Genomic DNA, 13,756 nt, shown 5'->3' on the forward strand with positions numbered 1-13,756 from the left:
ACAAGAATAATAAATGGCTGCTAGAAATGTCCACATGATAATAAGCTACTTCGTTGAGCTATCATTTGTGGCCATGTCGCTTCTGAAAAAGAGCTATGTAGCTCAGTGGACCTTTCCTGGTAAAATAAAAATAGTTTTCGAGTTACCTTTCAGATTCTTCAGTCGAGGCAGCGGTGCCCCCTAGAGACGAGAACCCGCCAGCCCCGCTGTGCGTGAGCGACACGCGGGGAAGACAGCGCTCCCCCTGCCGACGGAAAGAGGCAAAAGCCGGCAACAAAAGCCTACAACACCTGGTATTCCCAGGCGGTCTCCCATCCAAGTACTAACCAGGCTCGACCCTGCTTAGCTTCCGAGATCGGACGAGATCGGGCGTATTCAGGGTGATATGGTCGTAGGCGAAAGCTTAGTGAAGATTTAGTAGATTCGTCTTTAGTTGTGGTAGAATACCCAGATTCCTAAATCCGGCACTAGGACCTCATCATTGGTATTGGGGTTCCGATTCTTCTCATTACTGATCATTGTTTTAAGCAAATCAAATAGGAAACAATGGGACCTGTAAAATTTAGTAATGGAGGTTTCTTGAATTCTTTTTTTTATCTCTGGTGAACTGGTTTATTTCTTGGGAGGGGGTGAGGGTTCATAATGGCGGTCGGAGACCCACGGTTGGAATCCGGGTTTCAATCCCCCAGAAATGTAAAGTGTTCTCCAGTGCAAGTGGGTTGATGGTCCCAGCTTTCTCTCCCAAAGAATGCACAAAACAAGCCATCGTAAAAAAAATCGTCATTATCATCATCAGCCATGGTCAATCCACTGCTGGATGAAGCCCCCCTAAACATCACCATTTCAGGTGATCCTGCGATCACACAATCTACCCTGAACCTGAGTCATTCTCTCTCTTCAAGATAGAGTGAAATCTGCGCAGGAGTTTACTATTTCTATTTTACCAAGTAAGGCCCACTGAGCTATGTAGCGCGTCTTCAGACACGTCCTGGCCACAAACGACAGCTCAACAAAGTGGTTGTGGAAGTTTCTAGCAGCCAAATACCCAAAAACAAGTTAAACACACACTTTTAATATTTTAGTCGTGGCTTAATTCTAATTATTTCCAAGTCTAGGAATTAAATATTTTTTGTTTGCCCCCTTTTTGCCGTACAGTGTCAGTGTCAATTTGGATCAACGCATTTAAGGTAGCTGCCGCAAAGTGTTTGGAACCACCCAGTTTCTGCATACTCTTTGGTTCTTTCGGTAAAGTTGCGTAGGTAGAAAAATATCTCCATGTTGCCACCTTTGTCATCATCAAAAGTGACTCTGTGAATAAAATAACTAAAGTTTAAGTGTGAATGTCATTTTACATCATTTTTACTTAATCTTTTTTTTATTCTGGATTACTGCGATGTCTTCCGGACGAGTCGCCCTTGCAAAAGAGCAACTTAGCTCAAAGGGCCTGATGGGAAAAGAGCTTCTTTCTGCTAGAAATGTCCACGTGATAATAAGCCACTTCGTTGAGCTACAATTTCTGGCCAGGTTATTTCTGAAAAAGAGCGATATAGCTCAGTGGGCCTCACATGGTAAAAATATAAATTTAGTTTTTGAGTTACCTTCTGATTGTTCAGGCCGAGTTAGCGGTGCCCCCTAGAGACGAGAACCCGCTAGCCCCGCTGTGCGTGAGCGACACGCGGGGAAGACAGCGCTCCCCCTGCCGACGGAAAGAGGCAAAAGCCGGCAACAAAAGCCTACAACACCTGGTATTCCCAGGCGGTCTCCCATCCAAGTACTAACCAGGCTCGACCCTGCTTAGCTTCCGAGATCGGACGAGATCGGGCGTATTCAGGGTGATATGGTCGTAGGCGAAAGCTTAGTGAAGATTTAGTGGATTCATCTTTCGTTATGGTAGAATACCCAGATTCCTAAATCCGGCACTAGGACCTCATCATTGGTATTGGGGTTCCGATTCTTCTCATTACTGATAATTGTTTTAAGCAAATGAAATAGGAAACAATGGGACCTGTAAAATTTAGTAATGGAGGTTTCTTGAATTCTTTTTTTAATCTCTGGTGAACTGCTTTATTTCTTGGGAGGGGGTGAGGGTTCATAATGGCGGTCGGAGACCCACGGTTGGAATCCGGGTTTCAATCCCCCAGAAATTAAAAGTGTTCTCCAGTGCAAGTGGGTTGATGGTCCCAGCTTTCTCTCCTAAAGAATGCACAAAACAAGCCATCGTAAAAAAAATCGTCATTATCATCATCAGCCATGGTCAATCCACTGCGGGATGAAGCCTCCCTAAACATCACCATTTCAGGTCCCATCACACAATCTACCCTGAACCTGAGTCATTCTCTCTCTTCAAGATAGAGTGAAATCTGCGCAGAACGTTACTATTTCTATTTTACCAAGTAAGGCCCACTGAGCTATGTAGCGCGTCTTCAGAAACGTCCTGGCCACAAACGACAGCTCAACAAAGTGGTTGTGGAAGTTTCTAGCAGCCAAATACCCAAAACAAGTTAAACACACACTTTTAATATTTTAGTCGTGGCTTAATTCTAATTATTTCCAAGTCTAGGAATTAAATATTTTTTGTTTGCCCCCTTTTTGCCGTACAGTGTCAGTGTCAATTTGGATCAATGCATTTAAGGTAGCTGCCGCAAAGTGTTTGGAACCACCGAGTTTCTTCATACTCTTTGGTTCCTTCGGTAAAGTCGCGTAGGTAGAAAAATATCTCCATGTTGCCACCTTTGTCATCATCAAAAGTGACTCTGTGAATAAAATAACTAAAGTTTAAGTGTGAATGTCATTTTACATAATTTTTACTTAATCTTTTTTTTTTATTCTGGATTGCTGCGATGTCTTCCGGACGAGTCGCCCTTGCAAAAGAGCAACTTAGCTCAAAGGGCTTGATGGGAAATGAGCTTCTTTCTGCTAAAAATGTCCACATGATAATGAGCCACTTCGTTGAGCTACAATTTCTGGCCAGGTTATTTCTGAAAAAGAGCAATATAGCTCAGTGGGCCTCACATGGTAAAAATATAAATTTAGTTTTTGAGTTACCTTCTGATTGTTCAGGCCGAGGTAGCGGTGCCCCCTAGAGACGAGAACCCGCCAGCCCCGCTGTGCGTGAGCGACACGCGGGGAAGACAGCGCTCCCCCTGCCGACGGAAAGAGGCAAAATGCCGGCAACAAAAGCCTACAACACCTGGTATTCCCAGGGGGTCTCCCATCCAAGTACTAACCAGGCTCGACCCTGCTTAGCGTCCGAGATCGGACGAGATCGGGCGTATTCAGGGTGATATGGTCATAGGCGAAAGCTTAGTGAAGATTTAGTACGTTCATCTTTCGTTGTGGTAGAATACCCAGATTCCTAAATCCGGCACTAGGACCTCATCATTGGTATTGGGGTTCCGATTCTTCTCATTACTGATCATTGTTTTAATCAAATGAAATAGGAAACAATGGGACCTGTAAAATGTAGTAATAGAGGTTTCTTGAAATAGTTTTTTTATCTCTGGTGAACTGGTTTATTTCTTGGGAGGGGGTAAGGGTTCATAATGGCGGTCAGAGACCCACGGTTGGAATCCGGGTTTCAATCCCCCAGAAATGTAAAGTGTTCTCCAGTGCAAGTGGGTTGATGGTCGCAGCTTTCTCTCCCAAAGAATGCACAAAACGAGCCATCGTGAAAAAAAAATCGTCATTATCATCATCAGCCATGGTCAATCCACTGCTGGATGATGCCTCCCTAAACATCACCATTTCAGGTGCCATCACACAATCTACCCTGAACCTGAGTCATTCTCTCTCTTCAAGATAGAGTGAAATCTGCGCAGGAGTTTACTATTTCTATTTTACCAAGTAAGGCCCACTGAGCTATGTAGCGCGTCTTCAGAAACGTCCTGGCCACAAACGACAGCTCAACAAAGTGGTTGTGGAAGTTTCTAGCAGCCAAATACCCAAAAACAAGTTAAACACACACTTTTAATATTTTAGTCGTGGCTTAATTCTAATTATTTCCAAGTCTAGGAATTAAATATTTTTTGTTTGCCCCCTTTTTGCCGTACAGTGTCAGTGTCAATTTGGATCAACGCATTTAAGGTAGCTGCCGCAAAGTGTTTGGAACCACCCAGTTTCTGCATACGCTTTGGTTCTTTCGGTAAAGTTGCGTAGGTAGAAAAATATCTCCATGTTGCCACCTTTGTCATCATCAAAAGTGACTCTGTGAATAAAATAACTAAAGTTTAAGTGTGAATGTCATTTTACATCATTTTTACTTAATCTTTTTTTTTATTCTGGATTACTGCGATGTCTTCCGGACGAGTCGCCCTTGCAAAAGAGCAACTTAGCTCAAAGGGCCTGATGGGAAAAGAGCTTCTTTCTGCTAGAAATGTCCACGTGATAATAAGCCACTTCGTTGAGCTACAATTTCTGGCCAGGTTATTTCTGAAAAAGAGCGATATAGCTCAGTGGGCTTCACATGGTAAAAATATAAATTTAGTTTTTGAGTTACCTTCTGATTGTTCAGGCCGAGTTAGCGGTGCCCCCTATAGACGAGAACCCGCTAGCCCCGCTGTGCGTGAGCGACACGCGGGGAAGACAGCGCTCCCCCTGCCGACGGAAAGAGGCAAAAGCCGGCAACAAAAGCCTACAACACCTGGTATTCCCAGGCGGTCTCCCATCCAAGTACTAACCAGGCTCGACCCTGCTTAGCTTCCGAGATCAGACGAGATCGGGCGTATTCAGGGTGATATGGTCGTAGGCGAAAGCTTAGTGAAGATTTAGTGGATTCATCTTTCGTTGTGGTAGAATACCCAGATTCCTAAATCCGGCACTAGGACCTCATCATTGGTATTGGGGTTCCGATTCTTCTCATTACTGATAATTGTTTTAAGCAAATGAAATAGGAAACAATGGGACCTGTAAAATTTAGTAATGGAGGTTTCTTGAATTCTTTTTTTAATCTCTGGTGAACTGCTTTATTTCTTGGGAGGGGGTGAGGGTTCATAATGGCGGTCGGAGACCCACGGTTGGAATCCGGGTTTCAATCCCCCAGAAATTAAAAGTGTTCTCCAGTGCAAGTGGGTTGATGGTCCCAGCTTTCTCTCCTAAAGAATGCACAAAACAAGCCATCGTAAAAAAAAACGTCATTATCATCATCAGCCATGGTCAATCCACTGCGGGATGAAGCCTCCCTAAACATCACCATTTCAGGTCCCATCACACAATCTACCCTGAACCTGAGTCATTCTCTCTCTTCAAGATAGAGTGAAATCTGCGCAGAACGTTACTATTTCTATTTTACCAAGTAAGGCCCACTGAGCTATGTAGCGCGTCTTCAGAAACGTCCTGGCCACAAACGACAGCTCAACAAAGTGGTTGTGGAAGTTTCTAGCAGCCAAATACCCAAAACAAGTTAAACACACACTTTTAATATTTTAGTCGTGGCTTAATTCTAATTATTTCCAAGTCTAGGAATTAAATATTTTTTGTTTGCCCCCTTTTTGCCGTACAGTGTCAGTGTCAATTTGGATCAATGCATTTAAGGTAGCTGCCGCAAAGTGTTTGGAACCACCGAGTTTCTTCATACTCTTTGGTTCCTTCGGTAAAGTCGCGTAGGTAGAAAAATATCTCCATGTTGCCACCTTTGTCATCATCAAAAGTGACTCTGTGAATAAAATAACTAAAGTTTAAGTGTGAATGTCATTTTACATCATTTTAACTTAATTTTTTTTTTATTCTGGATTACTGCGATGTCTTCCGGACGAGTCGCCCTTGCAAAAGAGCAACTTGGCTCAAAGGGCTTGATGGGAAATTAACTTCTTTCTGCTAGAAATGTCCACATGATAATAAGCCACTTCGTTGAGCTACAATTTCTGGCCAGGTTATTTCTGAAAAAGAGCAATATAGCTCAGTGGGCCTCACATGGTAAAAATATAAATTTAGTTTTTGAGTTACCTTCTGATTGTTCAGGCCGAGTTAGCGGTGCCCCCTAGAGACGAGAACCCGCCAGCCCCGCTGTGCGTGAGCGACACGCGGGGAAGACAGCGCTCCCCCTGCCGACGGAAAGAGGCAAAAGCCGGCAACAAAAAGCCTACAACACCTGGTATTCCCAGGCGGTCTCCCATCCAAGTACTAACCAGGCTCGACTCTGCTTAGCTTCCGAGATCGGACGAGATCGGGCGTATTCAGGGTGATATGGTCGTAGGCGAGAACTTAGTGAAGATTTAGTAGATTCATCTTTAGTTGTGGTGGAATACCCAGATTCCTTAATCCGGCACTAGGACCTCATCATTGGTATTGGGGTTCCGATTCTTCTCATTACTGATCATTGTTTTAATCAAATGAAATAGGAAACAATGGGAGCTGTAAAATTTAGTAATAGAGGTTTCTTGAATTTTTTTTTATCTCTGGTAAACTGGTTTATTTCTTGGGAGGGGGTGAGGGTTCATAATGGCGGTCGGAGACCCACGGTTGGAATCCGGGTTTCAATCCCCCAGAAATTAAAAGTGTTCTCCAGTGCAAGTGGGTTGATGGTCCCAGCTTTCTCTCCCAAAGAATGCACAAAACGAGCCATCGTGAAAAAAATCGTCATTATCATCATCAGCCATGGTCAATCCACTGCTGGATGAAGCCCCCCGAAACATCACCATTTCAGGTGATCCTGCCATCACACAATCTACACTGAACGTTACTATTTCTATTTTACCAAGTAAGGCCCACTGAGCTATGTAGCGCGTCTTCAGAAACGTCCTGGCCACAAACGACAGCTCAACAAAGTGGTTGTGGAATTTTCTAGCAGCCAAATACCCAAAAACAAGTTAAACACACACTTTTAATATTTTAGTCGTGGCTTAATTATTTCCAATTCTAGGAATTAAACATTTTTTGTTTGCCCCCTTTTTGCCGTACAGTGTCAGTGTCAATTTGGATCAACGCATTTAAGGTAGCTGCCGCAAAGTGTTTGGAACCACCGAGTTTCTTCATACTCTTTGGTTCCTTCGGTAAAGTCGCGTAGGTAGGAAAATATCTCCATGTTGCCACCTTTGTCATCATCAAAAGTGACTCTGTGAATAAAATAACTAAAGTTTAAGTGTGAATGTCATTTTACATCATTTTAACTTAATCTTTTTTTTTATTCTGGATTACTGCGATGTCTTCCGGACGAGTCGCCCTTGCAAAAGAGCAACTTAGCTCAAAGGGCTTGATGGGAAATGAGCTTCTTTCTGCTAGAAATGTCCACATGATAATAAGCCACTTCGTTGAGCTACAATTTCTGGCCAGGTTATTTCTGAAAAAGAGCAATATAGCTCAGTGGGCCTCACATGGTAAAAATAGAAATTTAGTTTTTGAGTTACCTTCTGATTGTTCAGGCCGAGTTAGCGGTGCCCCCTAGAGATGAGAACCCGCCAGCAACGCTGTGCGTGAGCGACACGCGGGGAAGACAGCGCTCCCCCTGCCGACGGAAAGAGGCAAAAGCCGGCAACAAAAGCCTACAACACCTGGTATTCCCAGGCGGTCTCCCATCCAAGTACTAACCAGGCTCGACCCTGCTTAGCTTCCGAGATCGGACGAGATCGGGCGTATTCAGGGTGATATGGTCGTAGGCAAATGCTTAGTGAAGATTTAGTAGATTCATCTTTAGTTGTGGTAGAATACCCAGATTCCTAAATCCGGCACTAGGACCTCATCATTGGTATTGGGGTTCCGATTCTTCTCATTACTGATCATTGTTTTAATCAAATGAAATAGGAAACAATGGGAGCTGCAAAATTTAGTAATGGAGGTTTCTTGAATTTTTTTTTTATCTCTGGTGAACTGGTTTATTTCTTGGGAGGGGGTGACGGTTCATAATGGCGGTCGGAGACCCACGGTTGGAATCCGGGTTTCAATCCCCCAGAAATTAAAAGTGTTCTCCAGTGCAAGTGGGTTGATGGTCCCAGCTTTCTCTCCCAAAGAATGCACAAAACGAGCCATCGTAAAAAAAAATCGTCATTATCATCATCAGCCATGGTCAATCCACTGCTGGATGAAGCCTCCCTAAACATCACCATTTCAGGTGCCATCACACAATCTACCCTGAACCTGAGTCATTCTCTCTCTTCAAGATATAGTGAAATCTAAGCAGAACGTTACTATTTCTATTTTACCAAGTAAGGCCCAGTGAGCTATGTAGCGCATCTTCCGAAACGTCCTGGCCACAAACGACAGCTCAACAAAGTGGTTGTGGAAGTTTCTAGCAGCCAAATACCCAAAAACAAGTTAAACACACACTTTTAATATTTTTGTCGTGGCTTAATTCTAATTATTTCCAAGTCTAGGAATTAAATATTTTTTGTTTGCCCCCTTTTTGCCGTACAGTGTCAGTGTCAATTTGGATCAACGCATTTAAGGTAGCTGCCGCAAAGTGTTTGGAACCACCGAGTTTCTTCATACTCTTTGGTTCCTTCGGTAAAGTCGCGTAGGTAGAAAAATATCTCCATGTTGCCACCTTTGTCATCATCAAAAGTGACTCTGTGAATAAAATAACTAAAGTTTAAGTGTGAATGTCATTTTACATCATTTTTACTTAATCTTTTTTTTTATTCTGGATTACTGTGATGTCTTCCGGACGAGTCGCCCTTGCAAAAGAGCAACTTAGCTCAAAGGGCTTGATGGGAAATGAGCTTCTTTCTGCTAGAAATGTCCACATGATAATAAGCCACTTCGTTGAGCTACAATTTCTGACCAGGTTATTTCTGAAAAAGAGCAATATAGCTCAGTGGACCTCACATGGTAAAAATATAAATTTAGTTTTTGAGTTACCTTCTGATTGTTCAGGCCGAGTTAGCGGTGCCCCCTAGAGACGAGAACCCGTCAGCCCCGCTGTGCGTGAGCGACACGCGGGGAAGACAGCGCTCCCCCTGCCGACGGAAAGAGGCAAAAGCCGGCAACAAAAGCCTACAACACCTGGTATTCCCAGGGGGTCTCCCATCCAAGTACTAACCAGGCTCGACCCTGCTTAGCGTCCGAGATCGGACGAGATCGGGCGTATTCAGGGTGATATGGTCGTAGGCGAAAGCTTAGTGAAGATTTAGTAGATTCACCTGTAGTTGTTATAGAATACCCAGATTCCTAAATCCGACACTAGGACCTCATCATTGGTATTGGGGTTCCGATTCTTCTCATTACTGATCATTGTTTTAAGCAAATGAAATAGGAACCAATGGGACCTGTAAAATTTAGTAATGGAGGTTTCTTGAATTTTTTTAATCTCTGGTGAACTGCTTTATTTCTTGGGAGGGGGTGAGGGTTCATAATGGCGGTCGGAGACCCACGGTTGGAATCCGGGTTTCAATCCCCCAGAAATTAAAAGTGTTCTCCAGTGCAAGTGGGTTGATGGTCCCAGCTTTCTCTCCCAAAGAATGCACAAAACGAGCCATCATAAAAAAAAAATCGTCATTATCATCATCAGCCATGGTCAATCCACTGCTGGATGAAGCCCCCCTAAACATCACCATTTCAGGTGCCATCACACAATCTACCCTGAACCTGAGTCATTCTCTCTCTTCAAGATAGAGTGAAATCTGCACAGAACGTTACTATTTCTATTTTACCAAGTAAGGCCCACTGAGCTATGTAGCGCGTCTTCAGAAACGTCCTGGCCACAAACGACAGCTCAGCAAAGTGGTTGTGGAAGTTTCTAGCAGCCAAATACCCAAAACAAGTTAAACACACACTTTTTATATTTTAGTCGTGGCTTAATTCTAATTATTTCCAAGTCTAGGAATTAAATATTTTTTGTTTGCCCCCTTTTTGCCGTACAGTGTCAGTGTTAATTTGGATCAACGCATTTAAGGTAGCTGCCGCAAAGTGTTTGGAACCACTGAGTTTCTTCATACTCTTTGGTTCTTTCGGTAAAGTCGCGTAGTTAGAAAAATATCTCCATGTTGCCACCTTTGTCATCATCAAAAGTGACTCTGTGAATAAAATAACTAAAGTTTAAGTGTGAATGTCATGTTACATCATTTTTACTTAATCTTTTTTTTTATTCTGGATTACTGCGATGTCTTCCGGACGAGTCGCCCTTGCAAAAGAGCAACTTAGCTCAAAGGGCTTGATGGGAAATGAACTTCTTTCTGCTATAAATGTCCACATGATAATAAGCCACTTCGTTGAGCTACAATTTCTGGCCAGGTTATTTCTGGAAAAGAGCAATATAGCTCAGTGGGCCTCACATGGTAAAAATATTCATTTAGTTTTTGAGTTACCTTCTGATTGTTCAGGCCGAGTTAGCGGTGCCCCCTATAGACGAGAACCCGCCAGCCCCGCTGTGCGTGAGCGACACGCGGGGAAGACAGCGCTCCCCCTGCCGACGGAAAGAGGCAAAAGCCGGCAACAAAAGCCTACAACACCTGGTATTCCCAGGCGGTCTCCCATCCAAGTACTAACCAGGCTCGACCCTGCTTAGCTTCCGAGATCGGACGAGATTGGGCGTATTCAGGGTGATATGGTCGTAGGCGACTGCTTATTGAAGATTTAGTACATTCATCTTTAGTTGTTGTAGAATACCCAGATTCCTAAATCCGGCACTAGGACCTCATCATTGGTATTGGGGTTCCGATTCTTCTCATTACTGATCATTGTTTTAATCAAATGAAATAGGAAACAATGGGAGCTGCAAAATTTAGTAATGGAGGTTTCTTGAATTTTTTTTTTTATCTCTGGTGAACTGGTTTATTTCTTGGGAGGGGGTGAGCGTTCATAATGGCGGTCGGAGACCCACGGTTGGAATCCGGGTTTCAATCCCCCCAGAAATTAAAAGTGTTCTCCAGTGCAAGTGGGTTGATGGTCCCAGCTTTCTCTCCCAAAGAATGCACAAAACAAGCCATCGTGAAAAAAATCGTCATTATCATCATCAGCCATGGTCAATCCACTGCTGGATGAAGCCCCCCTAAACATTACCATTTCAGGTGATCCTGCCATCACACAATCTACCCTGAACCTGAGTCATTCTCTCTCTTCAAGATAGAGTGAAATCTGCGCAGAACGTTACTATTTCTATTTTACCAAGTAAGGCCCACTGAGCTATGTAGCGCGTCTTCAGAAACGTCCTGGCCACAAACGACAGCTCAACAAAGTGGTTGTGGAAGTTTCTAGCAGCCAAATACCCAAAAACAAGTTAAACACACACTTTTAATATTTTAGTCGTGGCTTAATTCTAATTATTTCCAAGTCTAGGAATTAAACATTTTTTGTTTGCCCCCTTTTTGGCGTACAGTGTCAGTGTCAATTTGGATCAACGCATTTAAGGTAGCTGCCGCAAAGTGTTTGGAACCACCGAGTTTCTTCATACTCTTTGGTTCTTTCGGTAAAGTCGCGTAGGTAGAAAAATATCTCCATGTTGCCACCTTTGTCATCATCAAAAGTGACTCTGTGAATGAAATAACTAAACTTTAAGTGTGAATGTCATTTTACATCATTTTAATTAATCTTTTTTTTTTAATTCTGGATTACTGCGATGTCTTCCGGACGAGTCGCCCTTGCAAAAGAGCAACTTAGCTAAAAGGGTTTGATGGGAAATGAGCTTCTTTCTGGTAGAAATGTCCACATGATAATAAGCCACTTCGTTGAGCTACAATTTCTGGCCAGGTTATTTCTGAAAAAGAGCAATATAGCTCAGTGGGCCTCACATGGTAAAAATAGAAATTTAGTTTTTGAGTTACCTTCTGATTGTTCAGGCCGAGTTAGCGGTGCCCCCTAGAGATGAGAACCCGCCAGCCCCGCTGTGCGTGAGCGACACGCGGGGAAGACAGCGCTCCCCCTGCCGACGGAAAGAGGCAAAAGCCGGCAACAAAAGCCTACAACACCTGGTATTCCCAGGCGGTCTCCCATCCAAGTACTAACCAGGCTCGACCCTGCTTAGCTTCCGAGATCGGACGAGATCGGGCGTATTCAGGGTGATATGGTCGTAGGCGAAAGCTTAGTGAAGATTTAGTGGATTCATCTTTAGTTGTTGTAGAATACCCAGATTCCTAAATCCGGCACTAGGACCTCATCATTGGTATTGGGGTTCCGATTCTTCTCATTACTGATCATTGTTTTAAGCAAATGAAATAGGAAACAATGGGACCTGTAAAATTTAGTAATAGAGGTTTCTTGAATTCTTTTTTTTTTATCTCTGGTGAACTGCTTTATTTCTTGGGAGGGGGTGAGGGTTCATAATGGCGGTCGGAGACCCACGGTTGGAATGCGGGTTTCAATCCCCCAGAAATTAAAATTGTTCTCCAGTGCAAGTGGGTTGATGGTCCCAGCTTTCTCTCCCAAAGAATGCACAAAACGAGCCATCATAAAAAAAAATCGTCATTATCATCATCAGCCATGGTCAATTCACTGCTGGATGAAGCCTCCCTAAACATCACCATTTCAGGTGCCATCACACAATCTACCCTGAACCTGAGTCATTCTCTCTCTTCAAGATAGAGTGAAATCTGCGCAGAACGTTACTATTTCTATTTTACCAAGTAAGGCCTACTGAGCTATGTAGCGCGTCTTCAGAAACGTCCTGGCCACAAACGACAGCTCAACAAAGTGGTTGTGGAAGTTTCTAGCAGCCAAATACCCAAAAACAAGTTAAACACACACTTTTAATATTTTAGTCGTGGCTTAATTATTTCCAAGTCTAGGAATTAAATATTTTTTGTTTGCCCCCTTTTTGCCGTACAGTGTCAGTGTCAATTTGGATCAACGCATTTAAGGTAGCTGCCGCAAAGTGTTTGGAACCACCGAGTTTCTTCATACTCTTTGGTTCCTTCGGTAAAGTCGCGTAGGTAGAAAAATATCTCCATGTTGCCACCTTTGTCATCATCAAAAGTGACTCTGTGAATAAAATAACTAAAGTTTAAGTGTGAATGTCATTTTACATCATTTTTACTTAATCTTTTTTTTTATTCTGGATTACTGCGATGTCTTCCGGACGAGTCGCCCTTGCAAAAGAGCAACTTAGCTCAAAGGGCTTGATGGGAAATGAGCTTCTTTCTGCTAGAAATGTCCACGTGATAATAAGCCACTTCGTTGAGCTACAATTTCTGACCAGGTTATTTCTGAAAAAGAGCAATATAGCTCAGTGGACCTCACATGGTAAAAATATAAATTTAGTTTTTGAGTTACCTTCTGATTGTTCAGGCCGAGTTAGCGGTGCCCCCTAGAGACGAGAACCCGTCAGCCCCGCTGTGCGTGAGCGACACGCGGGGAAGACAGCGCTCCCCCTGCCGACGGAAAGAGGCAAAATGCCGGCAACAAAAGCCTACAACACCTGGTATTCCCAGGGGGTCTCCCATCCAAGTACTAACCAGGCTCGACCCTGCTTAGCGTCCGAGATCGGACGAGATCGGGCGTATTCAGGGTGATATGGTCGTAGGCGAGAACTTAGTGAAGATTTAGTAGATTCATCTTTAGTTGTGGTGGAATACCCAGATTCCTTAATCCGGCACTAGGACCTCATCATTGGTATTGGGGTTCCGATTCTTCTCATTACTGATCATTGTTTTAATCAAATGAAATAGGAAACAATGGGAGCTGTAAAATTTAGTAATAGAGGTTTCTTGAATTTTTTTTATCTCTGGTAAACTGGTTTATTTCTTGGGAGGGGGTGAGGGTTCATAATGGCGGTCGGAGACCCACGGTTGGAATCCGGGTTTCAATCCCCCAGAAATTAAAAGTGTTCTCCAGTGCAAGTGGGTTGATGGTCCCAGCTTTCTCTCCCAAAGAATGCACAAAACGAGCCATCGTGAAA

General features: G+C 43.5%; 10 non-coding genes across 10 annotated transcripts; all 10 read right to left on the minus strand.

Moving 5' to 3' along the window:
- Nucleotides 1-278: 278 nt before the first annotated feature.
- On the minus strand, nucleotides 279-397 carry LOC116951721 (5S ribosomal RNA). Its single transcript, XR_012946818.1, has one exon. It is a non-coding gene; the product is annotated as a 5S ribosomal RNA (ribosomal RNA).
- A 1,333-nt stretch (nucleotides 398-1,730) lies between these two features.
- On the minus strand, nucleotides 1,731-1,849 carry LOC116951745 (5S ribosomal RNA). The gene has a single exon (XR_004404314.1). It is a non-coding gene; the product is annotated as a 5S ribosomal RNA (ribosomal RNA).
- Nucleotides 1,850-3,178: 1,329 nt separating this feature from the next.
- On the minus strand, nucleotides 3,179-3,297 carry LOC116951774 (5S ribosomal RNA). Its single transcript, XR_004404343.2, has one exon. It is a non-coding gene; the product is annotated as a 5S ribosomal RNA (ribosomal RNA).
- A 1,330-nt stretch (nucleotides 3,298-4,627) lies between these two features.
- Nucleotides 4,628-4,746, minus strand: LOC116951746 (5S ribosomal RNA). The gene has a single exon (XR_004404315.2). It is a non-coding gene; the product is annotated as a 5S ribosomal RNA (ribosomal RNA).
- Nucleotides 4,747-6,073: 1,327 nt separating this feature from the next.
- LOC116951713 (5S ribosomal RNA) lies at nucleotides 6,074-6,192 on the minus strand. The gene has a single exon (XR_004404286.2). It is a non-coding gene; the product is annotated as a 5S ribosomal RNA (ribosomal RNA).
- A 1,280-nt stretch (nucleotides 6,193-7,472) lies between these two features.
- LOC116951748 (5S ribosomal RNA) lies at nucleotides 7,473-7,591 on the minus strand. The gene has a single exon (XR_004404317.1). It is a non-coding gene; the product is annotated as a 5S ribosomal RNA (ribosomal RNA).
- Nucleotides 7,592-8,919: 1,328 nt separating this feature from the next.
- Nucleotides 8,920-9,038, minus strand: LOC116951775 (5S ribosomal RNA). Its single transcript, XR_004404344.1, has one exon. It is a non-coding gene; the product is annotated as a 5S ribosomal RNA (ribosomal RNA).
- Nucleotides 9,039-10,364: 1,326 nt separating this feature from the next.
- On the minus strand, nucleotides 10,365-10,483 carry LOC142930837 (5S ribosomal RNA). The gene has a single exon (XR_012946810.1). It is a non-coding gene; the product is annotated as a 5S ribosomal RNA (ribosomal RNA).
- A 1,336-nt stretch (nucleotides 10,484-11,819) lies between these two features.
- Nucleotides 11,820-11,938, minus strand: LOC116951751 (5S ribosomal RNA). Its single transcript, XR_004404320.1, has one exon. It is a non-coding gene; the product is annotated as a 5S ribosomal RNA (ribosomal RNA).
- Nucleotides 11,939-13,264: 1,326 nt separating this feature from the next.
- On the minus strand, nucleotides 13,265-13,383 carry LOC142930831 (5S ribosomal RNA). The gene has a single exon (XR_012946804.1). It is a non-coding gene; the product is annotated as a 5S ribosomal RNA (ribosomal RNA).
- Between the last annotated feature and the right edge of the window lie 373 nt (nucleotides 13,384-13,756).

Source organism: Petromyzon marinus, chromosome 43, assembly GCF_048934315.1.
Source record: "Petromyzon marinus isolate PM22_M1 ecotype Great Lakes invasive population chromosome 43, UKy_Petmar_22M1.pri1.0, whole genome shotgun sequence".
NCBI lineage: Eukaryota > Metazoa > Chordata > Hyperoartia > Petromyzontiformes > Petromyzontidae > Petromyzon > Petromyzon marinus.